General features: G+C 37.7%; 1 non-coding gene across 1 annotated transcript; it reads left to right on the top strand.

Annotated features, from left to right (window-relative positions):
- The first annotated feature begins 2,321 nt into the window (after positions 1 to 2,321).
- On the top strand, positions 2,322 to 2,428 carry LOC112792938 (small nucleolar RNA R71). The gene has a single exon (XR_003197655.1). It is a non-coding gene; the product is annotated as a small nucleolar RNA R71 (small nucleolar RNA).
- Positions 2,429 to 17,095: the final 14,667 nt, after the last annotated feature.

Below are 17,095 nucleotides of genomic sequence, written 5' to 3'. Positions count from 1 at the left end.
AGGTGGTGATCTTGTGGGGTCCACAGATCCTGAGGTGTCAAGGATTTCTCATCCCTGCACCCTTTAGGCGTATAAAATGCCCTTTGTAAGCAATCCTGGTGTTTAACGCCAGACTGCAGCATGTTTCTAGCATTGAACGCCACTTCCATGCTTATTTTGGGCATTCAACACCAATCTGCAGCAAGTTTCTGGCGTTGAACGCCACTTCCATGCTTGCTTCTGGCGTTTAACGCCAGTCTAATGTTTCTTTTTGGCGTTAAACGCCAGCTTTCCTCAGGGTGCAATCCTGGTGTTTAAACGCCAGACTACTGCTTGTTTCTGGCGTTCAACGCCAGCTTCATGCTCTGTTCTGGCATTGAACGCCAGCCTCATGCTCTATTCTGGCGTTGAACGCCAGCCAGATACTCCTTACTGGCGTTTAAATGCCAGTAAGCTCTTCCTCCAGGGTGTGCTTTTTCTTCTGCTGTTTTTTATTCTATTTTTAATTTTTGTAATTATTTTGTGACTCCACATGATCATAAACCTAATAAAACATAAAAGAACAATAGAAAATATATAGATAAATAAAAATCGGGTTGCCTCCCAATAAGCGCTTCTTTAATGTCAATAGCTTGACAGTGAGCTCTCATGGAGCTTCACAGATGTTCAGAGCATTGTTGGGACCTCCCAACACCAAACTTAGAGTTTGAATGTGGGGGTTCAACACCAAATTTAGAGTTTGGTTGTGGCCTCCCAACACCAAACTTAGAGTTTTATTGTGGGAGCTTTATTTGACTCTATATTGAGAGAAGCTTATCGTGCCTATTTTCCATGGTTACAGAAGGATAACCTTGAGCTTTAAACACAAGGTAGTCCCCATTCAATTGAAGGACTAGTTCACCTCTGTCAACATCAATCACAGCTCCTGTTGTGGCTAGGAAGGGTCTTGCAAGGATGATGCATTCATCCTCTTCCTTCCCAGTGTCTAGGATTATGAAATTAGTAGGGATGTAAAGGCCTTTAACCTTCACTAACACGTCCTCTACCAATCCATAAGCTTATTTTATTGACTTGTCTGCCATCTCTAATGAGATTCTTGTAGCTTGTACCTCAAAGATCCCGAGTTTTTCCATTACAGAGAGTTGCATAAGATTTATACCTGACCCTAGGTCACACAGAGCCTTCTCAAAGGTTATGGTGCCTATGGTACAGGGTATTAAGAATTTACCAGGATCTTGTTTCTTTTGAGGTAGAGTTTGCTGAACCCATGTATCTAGTTCACTAATGAGCAAGGGAGGTTCACCTTTCCAAGTCTCATTACCAAACAACTTGGCATTCAGCTTCATGATGGCTCCTAGATATTGAGCAACTTGCTCTTCAGTTACATCTTCATCCTCTTCAGAGGAAGAATAGTTCTCAGAGCTCATGAATGGCAAAAGGAGGTTCAATGAAATCTCTATGGTCTCTAGGTGAGCCTCAGATTCCTTAGGTTCCTCAGTTTGGAACTCCTTTTTGTTCAGAGAATGTCCCAGGAGGTCTTCCTCACTGGGATTCACGTCCTTCTCCTCCTTTGTGCATTCGTCCATATTGATTATATCAATGGCTTTGCACTCTCTTTTTGGATTCTCTTCTGTATTGCTTAGGAGAGTACTAGGAGGAGTTTCAGTGATTTTCTTACTTAGCTGGCCCACTTGTGCCTCCAAATTTCTAATGGAGGACCTTGTTTCACTCATGAAACTTAAAGTGGCTTTAGACAGATCAGAGACTATGTTGCTAGAGGGGCTCTGCTCAGAATTCTTTGTCTGTTGCTGAGAAGATGATGGAAAAGGCTTGCTATTGCTAAGCCTGTTTCTTCCACCATTATTAAAGCCTTGTTGAGGCTTTTGTTGATCTTTCCATGAGAAATTTGGATGATTTCCCTATGAGGAATTATAGGTGTTTCCATAAGGTTCACCCATGTAATTTACCTCTGCCATTGCAAGGTTCTCAGGATCATAAGCTTCTTCTTCAGAAGATACCTCTTTAGTACTGTTGGATGCATTTTGCCATCCATTCAGAGTTTGAGAAATCATGTTGACTTGCTGAGTCAACATTTTGTTTTGAGCCAATATAGCATTCAGAGTATCAATTTCAAGAACTCCCTTCCTCTGAGGCGTCCCATTACTCACAAGATTCCTCTCAGAAGTGTACATGATTTGGTTGTTTGCAACCATTTCAATAAGTTCTTGAGCTTCTGCAGGCGTTTTCTTTAGGGGAATGGATCCACCTACAGAATGGTCCAGTGACATCTTAGAGAACTCAGATAGACCATAATAGAATATATCCAGAATGGTCCACTCTAAAAGCATGTCAGAAGGACACTCTTTGGTCATTTGCTTGTATCTTTCCCAAGCTTCATAGAGGGATTCACCATCTTTTTGCTTGAAGGTCTAATATCCACTCTAAGCTTGCTCAGCTTTTGAGGAGGAAAGAACTTGGCCAAGAAGGTTGTGACCAGCTTATCTCAAGAGTCAAGGCTATCTTTAGGTTGTGAGTCCAACCATGTTCTAGCTCTGTCTCTTACAGCAAAATGGAAAAGCATGAGCCTGCAGACTTCAGGATCTACTCCATTAGTCTTAACAGTCTCACAGATTTGCAAGAAGTCAGTTAAAAACTGATAGGGATCTTCTGATGGAAGTCCATAAAACTTGCAGTTCTGTTGCATTAGAGCAACTAGTTGAGGTTTCAGCTCAAAATTGTTTGCTCCAATGACAGGGATTGAGATACTTCTTCCATCAAATTTGGAAGTAGGTGTAGTATAATAACCAAGCATCCTCCTTGCGCCTCCACCATTGTTATTGGTTTCAGCCATGTCTCTCTCTTTTTCGAGATTCTCTGTAAGGTTTTCCCTGGATTGTTGTGCTTTAGCTTCTCTTAGCTTCTTCTTCAGAGTCCTTTCAGGTTCAGTATCTGCTTCAACAAGAATGTCCTTGTCCTTGCTCCTGCTCGTATAAAAAAGAAGAGAATAGAAAAGGAAGAGGAATCCTCTATGTCACAGTATAGAGATTCCTTTATGTTAGTAGAAGAAGAAAAGAATAGAAGAAGGAAAATAGGAAAATTTGAACTCAGAGAGGAAGAGGGGGTTCGAATTTTAAGATGAAGAGAAGTGTTAATAAATGAATAAATAAATAGAAAGAGATGAGAGAGAAGAGTTTTTGAAAATTAACTAAAATAAAAGAAAAATATTAAAGTTAAAATTTGAAAATTAAGAAAAGGGATAAAATAAAAATTAAAATTTGAAACAATTAGTTAAAAAAAGAATTTTGAAAAAGAGGGAGGTAATTTTCGAAAATTAGAGAGAGGAAAGTAGTTAGGTGGTTTTGAAAAAGATAAGAAACAAACAAAAAGTCAATTAGTTAGTTGAAAAAGATTTGAAAATCAATTTTGAAAAGATAAGAAGTTAGAAAAGAATTTTGAAATCAATTTTGAAAAAGATATGATTTGAAAAAGATATTTTGAAAAGATATGATTGAAAAAGATATTTTGGAAAAGATTTGATTTTTTTAAAATTAAAATTGGTTACTTGACTAACAAGAAACTAAAAGATATGACTCTAGAATTTAAAGATTGAACCTTTCTTAACAAGAAAGTAACAAACTTCAAATTTTTGAATCAATCACATTAATTGTTAGTGAAGTTTTCGAAATTTTGAAATAAAGATAAGAAAAAGATTTTGAAAATAAATTTTAAAAATTTTGAAAATAATAAAAAATGAAAAAGATTTGATTTTTGAAAAAGATTTAGAAAAGATAGGATTTTTAAAATTGAAAATTTGACTTGACTTATAAGAAATAGCTAAGTTTTAAAAAAATTTTGACTAAGTCAACTCAAATTTTCGAAAATTATGAGAAAAATAAGGAAAATATATTTTTTTATTTTTGAATTTTTAAATGAGGAGAGAGAAAAACACAAATATGACCCAAAATATGAAAATTTTGGATCAAAACACTTAATGCATGCAAGAACACTATGAATGTCAAGATGAACACCAAGAACACTTTGAAGATCAAGATGAACATCAAGACTTATTTTTGAAAAATTTTCAAGAAAAGAAAAACATGCAAGACACCAAACTTAGAAAAATTTCATATTTAGACACTAAGAATTCAAAAATGCATAGGAGAAACAACAAAAAAACACAAAACAAGAAAATATCAACATCAAACAAGAAGACTTACCAAGAATAGCTAGAAGATCATGAAGAATACCATGCATGAGTTTTCTAAAAATATTTTTGAGAAAAAAAATAAAAATATGCAATTGACACCAAACTTGCAAATTGACTCTAGACTCAAACAGGAAACACAAAAATATTTTTTATTTTTATGATTTTATGATTTTTTTGTTTTTTTCGAAAGTTACTTTTTGGAAAAACCAAAACAAAGAAAAAATTTTGAAAGATTTTTGAAAACTTTCTGAAAAGAAAATTACCTAATTTGAGCAACAAGATGAACCGTCAGTTGTCCAAACTCAAACAATCCCCAGCAACGGCGCCAAAAACTTGATAGGAAAAATTGTGATTCATATTCTTCACAAATTCACACAACTAACCAGCAAGTGCATTGGGTCATCTAAGTAATAAACCTTACGTGAGTAAGGGTCGATCCCACGGAGATTGTTGGTATAAAGCAAGCTATGGTCATCTTGTAAATCTCAATCAGGCGGATTCAATTGGTTATAATGGTTTTTGAAAATAATAATAAATAAAGCATAAGATAGATGAAAGAGATACTTATGTAGATCCTTGGTGGAAATTTTAGATAAGTGTATGGAGATCCTTTGTCCCTTCTGAATCTCTGCTTTCTTACTGCCTTCCTTCGATCCTTCTTACTCCTTTCTATGGCAAGCTGTATGTAAGGCATCACCATTGTCAATGGCTACTTCCCATTCTCTCAGTGAAAATGGTCCAAATGCTCTTGTCACAGCACGGCTAATCATCTGTCGGTTCTTGATTATGTCGGAATAGAATCCATTGATTCTTTTGCGTCTCTTACCACGCCCAACAATCGCGAGTTTGAAGCTCGTCACAGTCATTCAATCCCTGGATCCTACTCGGAATACCACAGACAAGGTTTAGACTTTTCGGATTCTCAAGAATGGCCGCCAAAGGGTTCTAGCTTATACCCCGAAGATTCTGATTAAGGAATCCAAGAGACACACGCTCGGTCTAAGGTAAAATAGACGTGGTTGTCAAGCACGCGTTCATAGAGACGGATGATGATGAGTGACACGGATCATCACATCCATCATGTTGGAGTACATCGAATATCTTAGAATAAGAATACGCATGAATTGAATAGAAAATAGTAGTACTTTGCATTAAAACTCGAGGTACAGCAGAGCTCCTGGTGGACGAAATTGTGATCCTCTTTGTATTTGCATGAGATTTAAAAATTGGCTCTATTGGAATTTATGATCACAACTTCATTCAACTTTACCAGCAAGTGTACTGGGTCATCCAAGTAATACCTTACGTGAGTAAGGGTCGATCCCACAGAGATTGTTGGTATGAAGCAAGCTATGGTCACCTTATAAATCTCAGTTAGGCAGATTAAATTAGTTTATGGTGAGTTCAAAAATTAATAAATAAATAGAAAATAAAAGGGATAGAAATACTTATGTAAAGCAATAGTGGGAATTTCAGATAAGTGTGTGGAGATGCTGTGCTCCTCTCGTATCTCTATTTTCTTATTACATTCATCCAATCCTTCCTACTCCTTTCCATGGCAAGCTATATGTAGGGCATCACCGTTGTCAATGGCTACATCCCATCCTCTCAGTGAAAACGTTCCTATGCTCTGTCACAGCATGGCTAATCATCTGTCGGTTCTCAATCAGGTTGGAATAGAATCCCTTGATTCTTTTGCGCTTGTCATCACGCCCAGCCTTCAGGAGTTTGAAGCTCGTCACAGTCATTCAATCCCAGAATCCTACTCGGAATACCATAGACAAGGTTTAGACTTTTCGGATCCTCATGAATGCCGCCATCTATCTAGCTTATACCACGAAGATTCTGTTGGGGAATCTAAGAGATATGCGCCCGGCCTAAAGTAGAACGGAAGTGGTTGTCAGTCACGTACGTTCATAGGTGAGAATGATGATGAGTGTCACGGATCATCACATTCATCAAAGTTAAGTATAACATATATCTTGGAATAAGGATAGAAGAGAATTGAATAGAAAGTAATAATAATTGTATTGAAACTTGAGGTACAGCAGAGCTCCACACCCTTAATCTATGGTGTGCAGAAACTCCACTGTTGAAAATACATAAGTAAAAGGTTCAGGCATGGCCGAATGGCCAGCCCCCTGAGTGTGATCAATAGCCTCTTAAGATGAAGAATAAAACAAAACTGAGACCAAAGATGTCTAATACAATAGTAAATTATCCTATTTATACTAGACTAGCTACTAGGGTTTACATGAGTAAGTATTTGATGCATAAATTCTCTTCTGGGGCCCACTTGGTGTATGCTTGGGCTGAGCTTGATCTATCCACGAGCTGAGGCTTTTCTTGGAGTTGAACTCCAAGTTATAGCGTGTTTTGGGCGTTCAACTCCGGATCATGACGTTTTTCTGGCGTTTAACTCCAGACAGCAGCATGTACTTGGCGTTCAACGCCAAGTTATGTCGTCAATATCCAAATAAAGTATGAACTATTATATATTACTGGAAAGCTCTAGATGTCTACTTTCCAACGCCGTTGAGAGCGCGCCAATTGGAGTTCTGTAGCTCCAGAAAATTTATTTCGAGTGCAGGGAGGTCAGATTCCAACAGCATCAGCAGTCCTTTTGTCAGCCTTTTTCAGAGTTTTGCTCAAATCCCTCAATTTCAGCCAGAAATTTCCTGAAATCACAGAAAAACACACAAACTCATAGTAAAGTCCAGAAATGTGAATTTAACATAAAAACTAATGAAAACATCCCTAAAAGTAGCTTGAACATACTAAAAACTACCTAAAAACAATGCCAAAAAGCGTATAAATTATCCGCTGATCATAACACCAAACTTAAATTGTTGCTTGTCCCCAAGCAACTGAAAATCAATTAGGATAAAAAGAAGAGAATACACTATAAATTCCAAAATATCAATGAATATTAATTATAATTAGATGAGCGGGACTTGTAGCTTTTTGCTTCTGAACAGTTTTGGCATCTCACTTTTTCCTTTGAAATTTAGAATGATTGGCTTCTCTAGGAACTTAGAATTTCGGATAGTGTTATTGACTTTCCTAGTTAAGCATGTTGAGTCTTGAACACAACTTCTTATGAGTCTTGGCCGTGGCCCTAAGCATTTTATTTTCCAGTATTACCACCGGATACATAAATGCCACAGACACATGACTGGGTGAACCTTTTCAGATTGTGACTCAGCTTTGCTAGAGTCCCCAATTAGTGGTGTCCAGAGCTCTTAAGCACACTCTTTTTGCTTTGGATCATGACTTTAACCACTCAGTCTCAAGCTTTTCACTTGGACCTTCATGACACAAGCACATGGTTAGGGACAGCTTGATTTAGCCGCTTAGGCCTGGATTTTATTTCCTTGGGCCCTCCTATCCATTGATGCTCAAAGCCTTGGATCCTTTTTACCCTTGCCTTTTGGTTTTAAGGGCTATTGGCTTTTTCTGCTTGCTTTTTCTTTTTCTTTCTATTTTTTTTCGCCATTTTTTTTCGCAAGCTTCTTCTTTTTCACAGCTTTTTCTTGCTTCAAGAATCAATTTCATGATTTTTCAGATCATCAATAACATTTCTCTTTGTTCATCATTCTTTCAAGAGCCAACAATTTTAACATTCATAAACAACAAAATCAAAAATATGCACTGTTCAAGCATTCATTCAGAAAACAAAAAGTATTGTCACCACATCAATATAATTGAATTAAATTCAATGATAAATTCGAAATTCATGTACTTCTTGTTCTTTTGAATTAAAACATTTTTCATCTAAGAGAGGTGAAGGATTAATGGATTTTATTCATAGCCTTAAGACATGGTTACTACATACTAATGATCATGAAATAAAGTCACAAAACATAGATAAACTCAACATAAAAAACCGAAAACAGAAAGAAATAAAGAACAAGGAATGAATCCACCTTTAGTGGCGTCTTCTTCTTGAAGGACCAACAATGTCCTTAAGCTCTTCTATGTCCCTTCCTTGCCTTTGTTGCTCCACCCTCATTGCTCTTTGATCTTCTCTTATTTCTTGGAGAATGATGGAGTGCTCATGATGTTCCACCCTTAATTGTTCCACATTGTGGCTCAAATCTTCTAAGGAAGTGTTGATTTGCTCCCAATAGTTGTTGGGAGGAAAGTGCATCCCTTGAGGCATCTCAGGGATTTCTTGATGATGAGCTTCCTCATGCATCTCTTGAGATCCGTGGAGGGTCTCTCTTGCTTGCTCCATCCTTTTCTTGGTGATGGGCTTATCCTCTTCAATGGAGATGTCTCCTTCTATGATAACTCCAGCTGAGTAGCATAGATGGCAAATAAGGTGAGGAAAAGCTAGCCTTGCCATGGTGGAGGGCTTGTCGGCTATTTTGTAGATTTCATTGGAGATGACCTCATGAACTTCTACTTCCTCTCCAATCATGATGCTATGAATCATGATGGCCCGATCCACAGTAACATCAGATCGGTTGCTAGTAGGAATGATGGAGCGTTGAATGAACTCCAACCATCCTCTAGCCACAGGCTTGAGGTCCAGTCTTCTTAGTTGAACTGGCTTGCCTTTGGAGTCTATTCTCCATTGAGCTCCTTCCACACATATGTCCATTTGGACTTGGTCCAACCTTTGATTAAAGTTGACCCTTCTAGTGTAGGGGCATTCATCTTCTTGCATCATGGGCAAGTGAAACGCCAACCTCACATTTTTCGGACTAAAATCTAAGTATTTCCCCCGAACCATTGTGAGATAATTCTTTGGATTCGGGTTCATACTTTGATCATGGTTCCTAGTGATCCATGCATTGGCATAGAACTCTTGAACCATTAAGATTCCGACTTGTTGCATGGGGTTGGTTAAGACTTCCCAACCTCTTCTTCGGATCTCATGTCGGATCTCCGGATACTCATTCTTCTTGAGCTTGAAAGGGACCTCAGGGATCACCTTCTTCTTTGCCACAACATCATAGAAGTGGTCTTGATGGCTTTTGGAGATGAATCTTTCCATCTCCCATGACTCGGAGGTGGAAGCTTTTGTCTTCCCTTTTCCTTTTCTAGAGGATTCTCCGGCCTTAGGTGCCATTGATGGTAGTGGAAAACAAAAAAGATTGTGCTTTGACCACACACCAAACTTAAAATATTGCTCATCCTCGAGGAATAGAAGAAAGAAGAGAAGAAGAAGAAGAAGAAGAAGAAGAAGAAGAAGAAGAAGAAGAAGAAGAAGAAGAAGAAGAAGAAAATATGGTAGAGGGGAAGAGATGCAGGTTTGGCCTAGGTGAAGAAGAAGGGGTTGTGTTGTGTGAAAATGAAGTAGAATGGAAGGGTATATATACGGAGAGGGGGTAGTGTTTGTTCGGCCATTTAGGGTGGGAATGGGTGGGAAAATGGTTTTGAATTTTGGAAGGTAGGTGGAGTTTATGGGGAAGAGTGGATGGATTTGAGTGGTGAAGGGGGTGATTGGGAAGAGGAATTGAGGTGATTGGTGAAGAGTGTTGGGAAGTGTGACATGGGGAATACAAATCACAAAAATAGGATTATGAGGTAAGGTGGGAATATAGTAAGTGGGGATCCTGTGGGGTCCACAGATCCTGAGGTGATCCTGTGGGGTCCATAGATCCTGAGGTGTCAAGGAATTCCATCCCTGCACCAAATAGGCATGTAAAATGCCTTTGCACACCATTCTGGCGTTTAAACGCCCATTGGTGCACGTTCTGGGCGTTCAACGCCCATGTAAAGCATGTTTCTGGCGTTGAACGCCAGTTTCATGCTTGTTACTGGCGTTCAGCACCATCTTTTCTTCTCTAGGCACATTCCTGGTGTTTAGTGCCAGAATGATGCTCTGTTCTGGCGTTGAACGCCGGCCAGATGCATCTTACTGGCGTTGAACGCCAGCCTGTGCTTCCTCGAGGGTGTGATTTTTTTCTTCTGCTGTTTTTGATTCTGTTTTTAATATTTTGATTTTTTCGTGACTCCTCATGATCATGTACCTAAGAAAACACAAAATAAAAATAAAATGATATAAAATAAAAATTAGATAAATAAAATTGGGTTGCCTCCCAACAAGCGCTTCTTTAATGTCAATAGCTTGACAGTGGCTCTCATGGAGCCACAAGGTGATCAGGTCAATGTTGTATAGTCCTAACACCAAACTTAGAGTTTGGATATGGGATCTTAACACCAAACTTAGAGTTTGGTTGTGGCCTCACAACACCAAACTTAGAGTTTGACTGTGGGGGCTCTTCTTGACTCTGAACTGAGAGAAGCTCTTCATGCTTACTCTCTTTTGTCACAGAGGGATGGCCTTGTGCCTTAAACACAAGGTAGTCCCCATTCAATTGAAGGACTAATTCACCTCTGTTGACATCTATCATAGCTTCTGCTGTGGCTAGGAAAGGTCTTCCAAGGATGATGCATTCATCCTCTTCCTTCCTAGTGTCTAAGATTATGAAATCAGCAGGGATGTAAAGGCCTTCAACCTTTACTAAAATGTCCTCCACTACTCCATAAGCTTGTCTCAATGATTTGTCTGCCAATTGTAATGAGAACAAGGCAGGTTGTACCTCAATGATCCCCAGCTTCTCCATTACAGAGAGTGGCATAAGATTTATTCCTGACCCCAGATCACATAGAGCTTTTTCAAAGGTCATGGTGCCTATGGTATAAGGTATTAAGAATTTGCCAAGATCTTGTTTCTTTTGAGGTAGAGTTTGCTGAATCCAGGTATCTAGTTCATTAATGAGCAAGGGAGGTTCACTTTCCCAAGTCTCATTACCAAACAGCATGGCATTCAGCTTCATGATAGCTCCTAAGTATTGAGCAACTTGCTCTCCAGTCACATCTTCATCCTCTTCAGAGGAAGAATAGTCTTCAGAGCTGATGAATGGCAGAAGGAGATTTAATGGAATCTCTATGGTCTTTGTATGAGCCTCAGATTCCTTTGGATCCTTAATAGGAAACTCCTTCTTGCTTGAAGGACGTTCCAGGAGGTCTTCCTCACTAGGATTTTCGTCCTCCTCCTCCCTTGTGCATTCGACCACATTGATCACATCAATGGCCTTGCACTCTCCTTTTGGATTCTCTTCTGTATTGCTTGGGAGAATACTGGGAGGAGTTTCAATGACTTTCTTACTCAGCTGGCCCACTTGTGCCTCCAGATTTCTGATGGAGGATCTTGTTTCATTCATGAAACTGAAAGTGGCCTTTGACAGATCAGAGACTAGATTGGCTAAATTAGAAGTGTTTTGTTCGGAATTCTCTGTCTGTTGCTGAGAAGATGATGGATATGGCTTGCTATTGTTCATCCTATTGTGTCCACCATTGTTAAAGCCTTGTTGAGGCTTTTGTTGATCCTTCCATGAGAAATTTGGATGATTTCTCCATGATGAGTTATAGGTGTTTCCATAAGGTTCACCCATGTAATTAACCTCTGCCATGGCAGGGTTTTCAGGATCATAAGCTTCTTCAGAAGCTGCCTCTTTAGTACTATTGGATGCATGTTGCCATCCATTCAGACTTTGAGAGATCATGTTGACCTGTTGAGTCAACACTTTGTTCTGAGCCAATATGGCATTCAGAGCATCAATCTCAAGAATTCCTTTCTTCTGAGGTATCCCATTATTCACAGAGTTCCTCTCAGAAGTGTACATGAATTGGTTGTTTGCAACCATATCAATGAGTTCTTGAGCCTCTTCAGGCGTTTTCTTTAGGTGAATAGATCCACCTGCAGAATGGTCCAATGACATTTTCGAAAATTCAGATAGGCCATAATAGAATATATCTAATATGGTCCATTCTGAAAACATGTCAGATGGACACCTTTTGGTCAGCTGCTTGTATCTTTCCCAAGTTTCATAGAGGGATTCACCATCTTTTTGTTTGAAGGTTTGAACATCCACTCTTAGCTTGCTCAGCTTTTGAGGAGGAAAGAATTTATCCAAGAAGGCTGTGACCAGTTTATCCCAGGAGTCCAGGCTATCCTTAGGTTGTGAATCCAACCATATTCTAGCTCTGTCTCTTACAGCAAAGGGGAAAAGCATGAGTCTTGTAGACTTCAGGATCAACTCCATTCGTCTTTACAGTCTTACAGATCTGCAAGAACTCGGTTAAAAACTGGTAAGGATCTTCAGATGGAAGTCCATAAAACTTGCAGTTTTGTTGCATTAAGGCAACTAGCTGAGGTTTCAGCTCAAAGTTATTGGCTCCAATGGCAAGAATGGAGATGCTTCTTCCATCAAACTTGGACGTTGGCTTTGTAAAGTCACCAAGCATTCTCCTTGCATTATTATTATTTTCGGCTGCCATCTCCTTCTCTTGTTCGAAAATTTCTGAAAGGTTGTTTCTGGATTGTTGTAATTTAGCTTCTCTTAATTTTCTCTTCAGAGTCCTTTCAGGTTCTGGATCAATTTCAACAAGAGTGCCTTTATCCTTGTTCCTGCTCATATGAAAGAGAGAAGAAAACAAGAAAAGAAAGAGGAATCCTCTATGTCACAATATAGAGATTCCTTTATGTTAGTAGAAAAAGAAAAGAGAGAAGAAAGTAGAAGAGGGGATTCGGATATTAGGTGGAGAGGGGTGAAGAGAAGTGTTAGTAATTAAATAATTAAATAGAATAAGAATAGAGAGGGAGAATTTCAAAAACAATTTTGAAAAAGAGGTTAGTAATTTTCGAAAATTGGAGATAAGATAAGATTAAAATTAAAATTTAAAACAAAAGAATTTTTGAAAAAGAGATGAGATATTTTTGAAAATTAGAGAGGGAAAAGTAGTTAGTTGGTTTTGAAAAAGATATGAGACAAACAAAAAGTCAAAGAGTTAGTTGAAAAAGATATTAAAATCAAATTTTGAAAAGATAAGAAGATAAGAAGTTAGATAAGATATTTTGAAATCAAATTTTGAAAAAGATAAAATTTTTGAAAAAGATAACATAAAGGATAAAAAGATATATTTGAAAAAGATTTAATTTTTAAAATGACTTAACTAACAAGAAACTACAAGATAAGATTCTAGAACTTAAAGATTGAACCTTTCTTAACAAGAAAGTAACAAACTTCAAATTTTTGAACCAATCACATTAATTGTTAGCTAATTTTCGAAAATATGATATAAAGATAAGAAAAAGATTTTGAAAATATTTTGAAAAAGATTTTTGAAATTTTCGAAAAATAGGAAAGAATGAAAAAGATATAATTTTTGAAAAAGATTTTGAAAAGATAAGATTTTTAAAATTGAAAATTTGACTTGACTTGTAAGAAATAACTATTTTTTTAAAATTTTTTTACCAAGTCAACCCAAAATTTCGAAAATTTGGAGGGAAATAAAGAAAAGATATATTTTTTTATTTTTGAATTTTTTTAATTATGAGAGAGAAAAACAACAAAAATACTCAATGCATGAAATTTTTAGATCAAAACAATGAATGTATGCAAGAGTGCTATGAATGTCAAGATGAACACCAAGAACACTTTGAAGATCATGATGAACATCAAGAACATAATTTTGAAAAAATTTTGATGCAAAGAAAACATGCAAGACACCAAACTTAGAAATTTGTAATGCATGGACTCTAATAAACAAAAAATGCATATGAAAAACAACAAACAACACAAAACAAGAAATCATCAAGATCAAACAAGAGGACTTACCAAGAACAACTTGAAGATCATGAAGAACACTATGAATGCATGGAGTTTTCGAAAAATGCAAGAAAAAATTTTTAAAGCATGCAATTGACACCAAACTTAAAAATTGACTCAAGACTCAAACAAGAAACACAAAATATTTTTTGTTTTTATGATTTTATTAATTTTTTCGAAAATAAAGTTTGAAAAAACGAAAAAGAAAAAAAAATTTGAAAAATATTTTTGAAAAAAAATTTTTTGAAAAGAAGATTACCTAATCTGAGCAACAAGATGAACCGTCAGTTGTCCATACTCGAACAATCCCCGGCAACGGCGCCAAAAACTTGGTGGATGAAATTGTGATCCTCTTTGTATTTGCATGAGATTTAAAAATTGGCTCTATTGGAATTTATGATCACAACTTCATTCAACTTTACCAGCAAGTGTACTGGGTCATCCAAGTAATACCTTACGTGAGTAAGGGTCGATCCCACAGAAATTGTTGGTATGAAGCAATCTATGGTCACCTTGTAAATCTCAGTTAGGCAGATTAAATTAGTTTATGGTGAGTTCAAAAATTAATAAATAAATAGAAAATAAAAGGGATAGAAATACTTATGTAAAGCAATAGTGGGAATTTCAGATAAGTGTGTGGAGATGCTGTGCTCCTCTCGTATCTCTATTTTCTTATTACATTCATCCAATCCTTCCTACTCCTTTCCATGGCAAGCTGTATGTAGGGCATCACCGTTGTCAATGGCTACATCCCATCCTCTCAGTGAAAACGTTCCTATGCTCTGTCACAGCACGGCTAATCATCTGTCGGTTCTCAATCAGGTTGGAATAGAATCCCTTGATTCTTTTGCGCTTGTCATCACGCCCAGCCTTCAGGAGTTTGAAGCTCGTCACAGTCATTCAATCCCAGAATCCTACTCGGAATACCATAGACAAGGTTCAGACTTTCCGGATCCTCATGAATGCCGGCATCTATCTAGCTTATACCACAAAGATTCTGTTGGGGAATCTAAGAGATATGCGCCCGGCCTAAAGTAGAACGGAAGTGGTTGTCAGTCACATACGTTCATAGGTGAGAATGATGATGAGTGTCACGGATCATCACATTCATCAAAGTTAAGTGTAACGTATATCTTGGAATAAGGATAGAAGAGAATTGAATAGAAAGTAATAATAATTGTATTGAAACTTGAGGTACAGCAGAGCTCCACACCCTTAATCTATAGTGTGCAGAAACTCCACTGTTGAGAATACATAAGTAAAAGGTTCAGGCATGGCCGAATGGCCAGCCCCCTGAGTGTGATCAATAGCCTCTTAAGATGAAGAATAAAACAAAACTGAGACCAAAGATGTCTAATACAATAGTAAATTATCCTATTTATACTAGACTAGCTACTAGGGTTTACATGAGTAAGTATTTGATGCATAAATTCACTTCCGGGGCCCACTTGGTGTATGCTTGGACTGAGCTTGATCTATCCACGAGCTGAGGCTTTTCTTGGAGTTGAACTCCAAGTTATAACGTGTTTTGGGCGTTCAACTCCGGATCATGACGTTTTTCTGGCGTTTAACTCCAGACAGCAGCATGTACTTGGCGTTCAACGCCAAGTTACGTCGTCAATTTCCGAATAAAGTATAGACTATTATATATTGCTGGAAAGCTCTAGATGTCTAATTTCCAACGCCGTTCAGAGCGCGCCAATTAGAGTTCTGTAGCTCCAGAAAATCCATTTCGAGTGCAGGGAGGTCAGATTCCAACAGCATCAGCAGTCCTTTTGTCGGCCTTTTTCAGAGTTTTGCTCAAATCCCTCAATTTCAGCCAGAAATTTCCTGAAATCACAGAAAAACACACAAACTCATAGTAAAGTCCAGAAATGTGAATTTAACATAAAAAATAATGAAAACATCCCTAAAAGTAGCTTGAACTTACTAAAAACTACCTAAAAACAATGCCAAAAAGCGTATAAATTATCCGCTCATCAGCTCCACACCTTAATCTATGGTGTGTAAAAACTCCACCGTTGAAAATACATAAGTGATCAAGGTTCAGGCATGGCCGAATGGCCAGCCCCCAAAGTCTAAGAACTAAACGTCCAAAGATAGATACCAAGATAAGACGCGGTCAAAAGACTAGACCAAGATGAAATTACAATAGTAAAAAGTCCTATTTATACTTAGACTAGCTATTAGGGTTTACAGAAATAAATCTAAGGGTAGAAATCCACTTCTTGGGCCCACTTTGGTGTGTGCTTGGGCTGAGCTTGAGCTTTACACGTGCAGAGGCTTCTCTTGGGGTTAAACACCAAGTTGTAATGTCTGTTTGGCGTTTAACTCTGGTTTGTGACGTGTTTCTGGCGTTTTACTCCAGAATGCAGCATGGAACTGGAGTTAAACACCAGTTTGTGTCGTCTAAGCTCAAACAAGGTATGGACCATTATATATTGCTGGAAAGCCCTGAATGTCTACTTTCTAATGCAGTTAAAAGAGCGCCGTTCGTGGTTTTGTAGCTCCAAAAAATCCATTTCGAGAGTAGGGAGGTCAGAATCCAACAACATTAGCAGTTCTTCTTTATCCTGAATCAGATTTTTGCTCAGGCCCCTCAATTTTAACCAGAAAATACCTGAAATCACAGAAAAACACACAAACTCATAGTAATGTCCAGAAATATGAATTTTGCATAGAAACTAATAAAAAACATCTCTAAAAGTAGCTAGATCCTACTAAAAACTACCTAAAAACAATGCCAAAAAGCGTATAATTTATCCGCTCATCAGACGCGTCACTGAGCAAATCTTCAAATCACGCGTACGCGTCAGTCACGTGCACGCGTCGCCCATAGAAAGCTCCAAATCACACGCACGCGTCAATCACGCGTACTCGTCGCTCCTCGCTCCCATCTCCTTTTGTTCTTGTGCTGCAGAAACTCCATAAAATCCAGTCGAATGCTACCTAAAATAAACAGAATTGCAAAAGACTTAAAGTAGCATCCATATTGGCTAAAAGATAATTAATTCTTTATTAAACTCAATAAATTAGATGCAAATTAACTAGAAAAAGATAGGAAAGATACTCACGCATCAGAACACCAAACTTGAATTGTTGCTTGTCCTCAAGCAACCATAACTAATATAAGCTTAGGATGTGAATTTGTATGAGAATGAGAATTCAATTAAGCTCATGTCTCTTCTTATAGTGGGGTTTACAACTACAATCCTGAATAGTTTTGGCATCTCACTCTCCTTTGAATCAGAAGAATGTTACTATCATATGGAATTAGAATCCG

The sequence above is a fragment of the Arachis hypogaea genome, chromosome 3 (assembly GCF_003086295.3).
Source record: "Arachis hypogaea cultivar Tifrunner chromosome 3, arahy.Tifrunner.gnm2.J5K5, whole genome shotgun sequence".
In the NCBI taxonomy this organism is placed as follows: Eukaryota; Viridiplantae; Streptophyta; class Magnoliopsida; order Fabales; family Fabaceae; genus Arachis; species Arachis hypogaea.
Note: the sequence above shows the minus strand (reverse complement) of the source record. Positions and strands in the feature narration are given on the sequence as shown.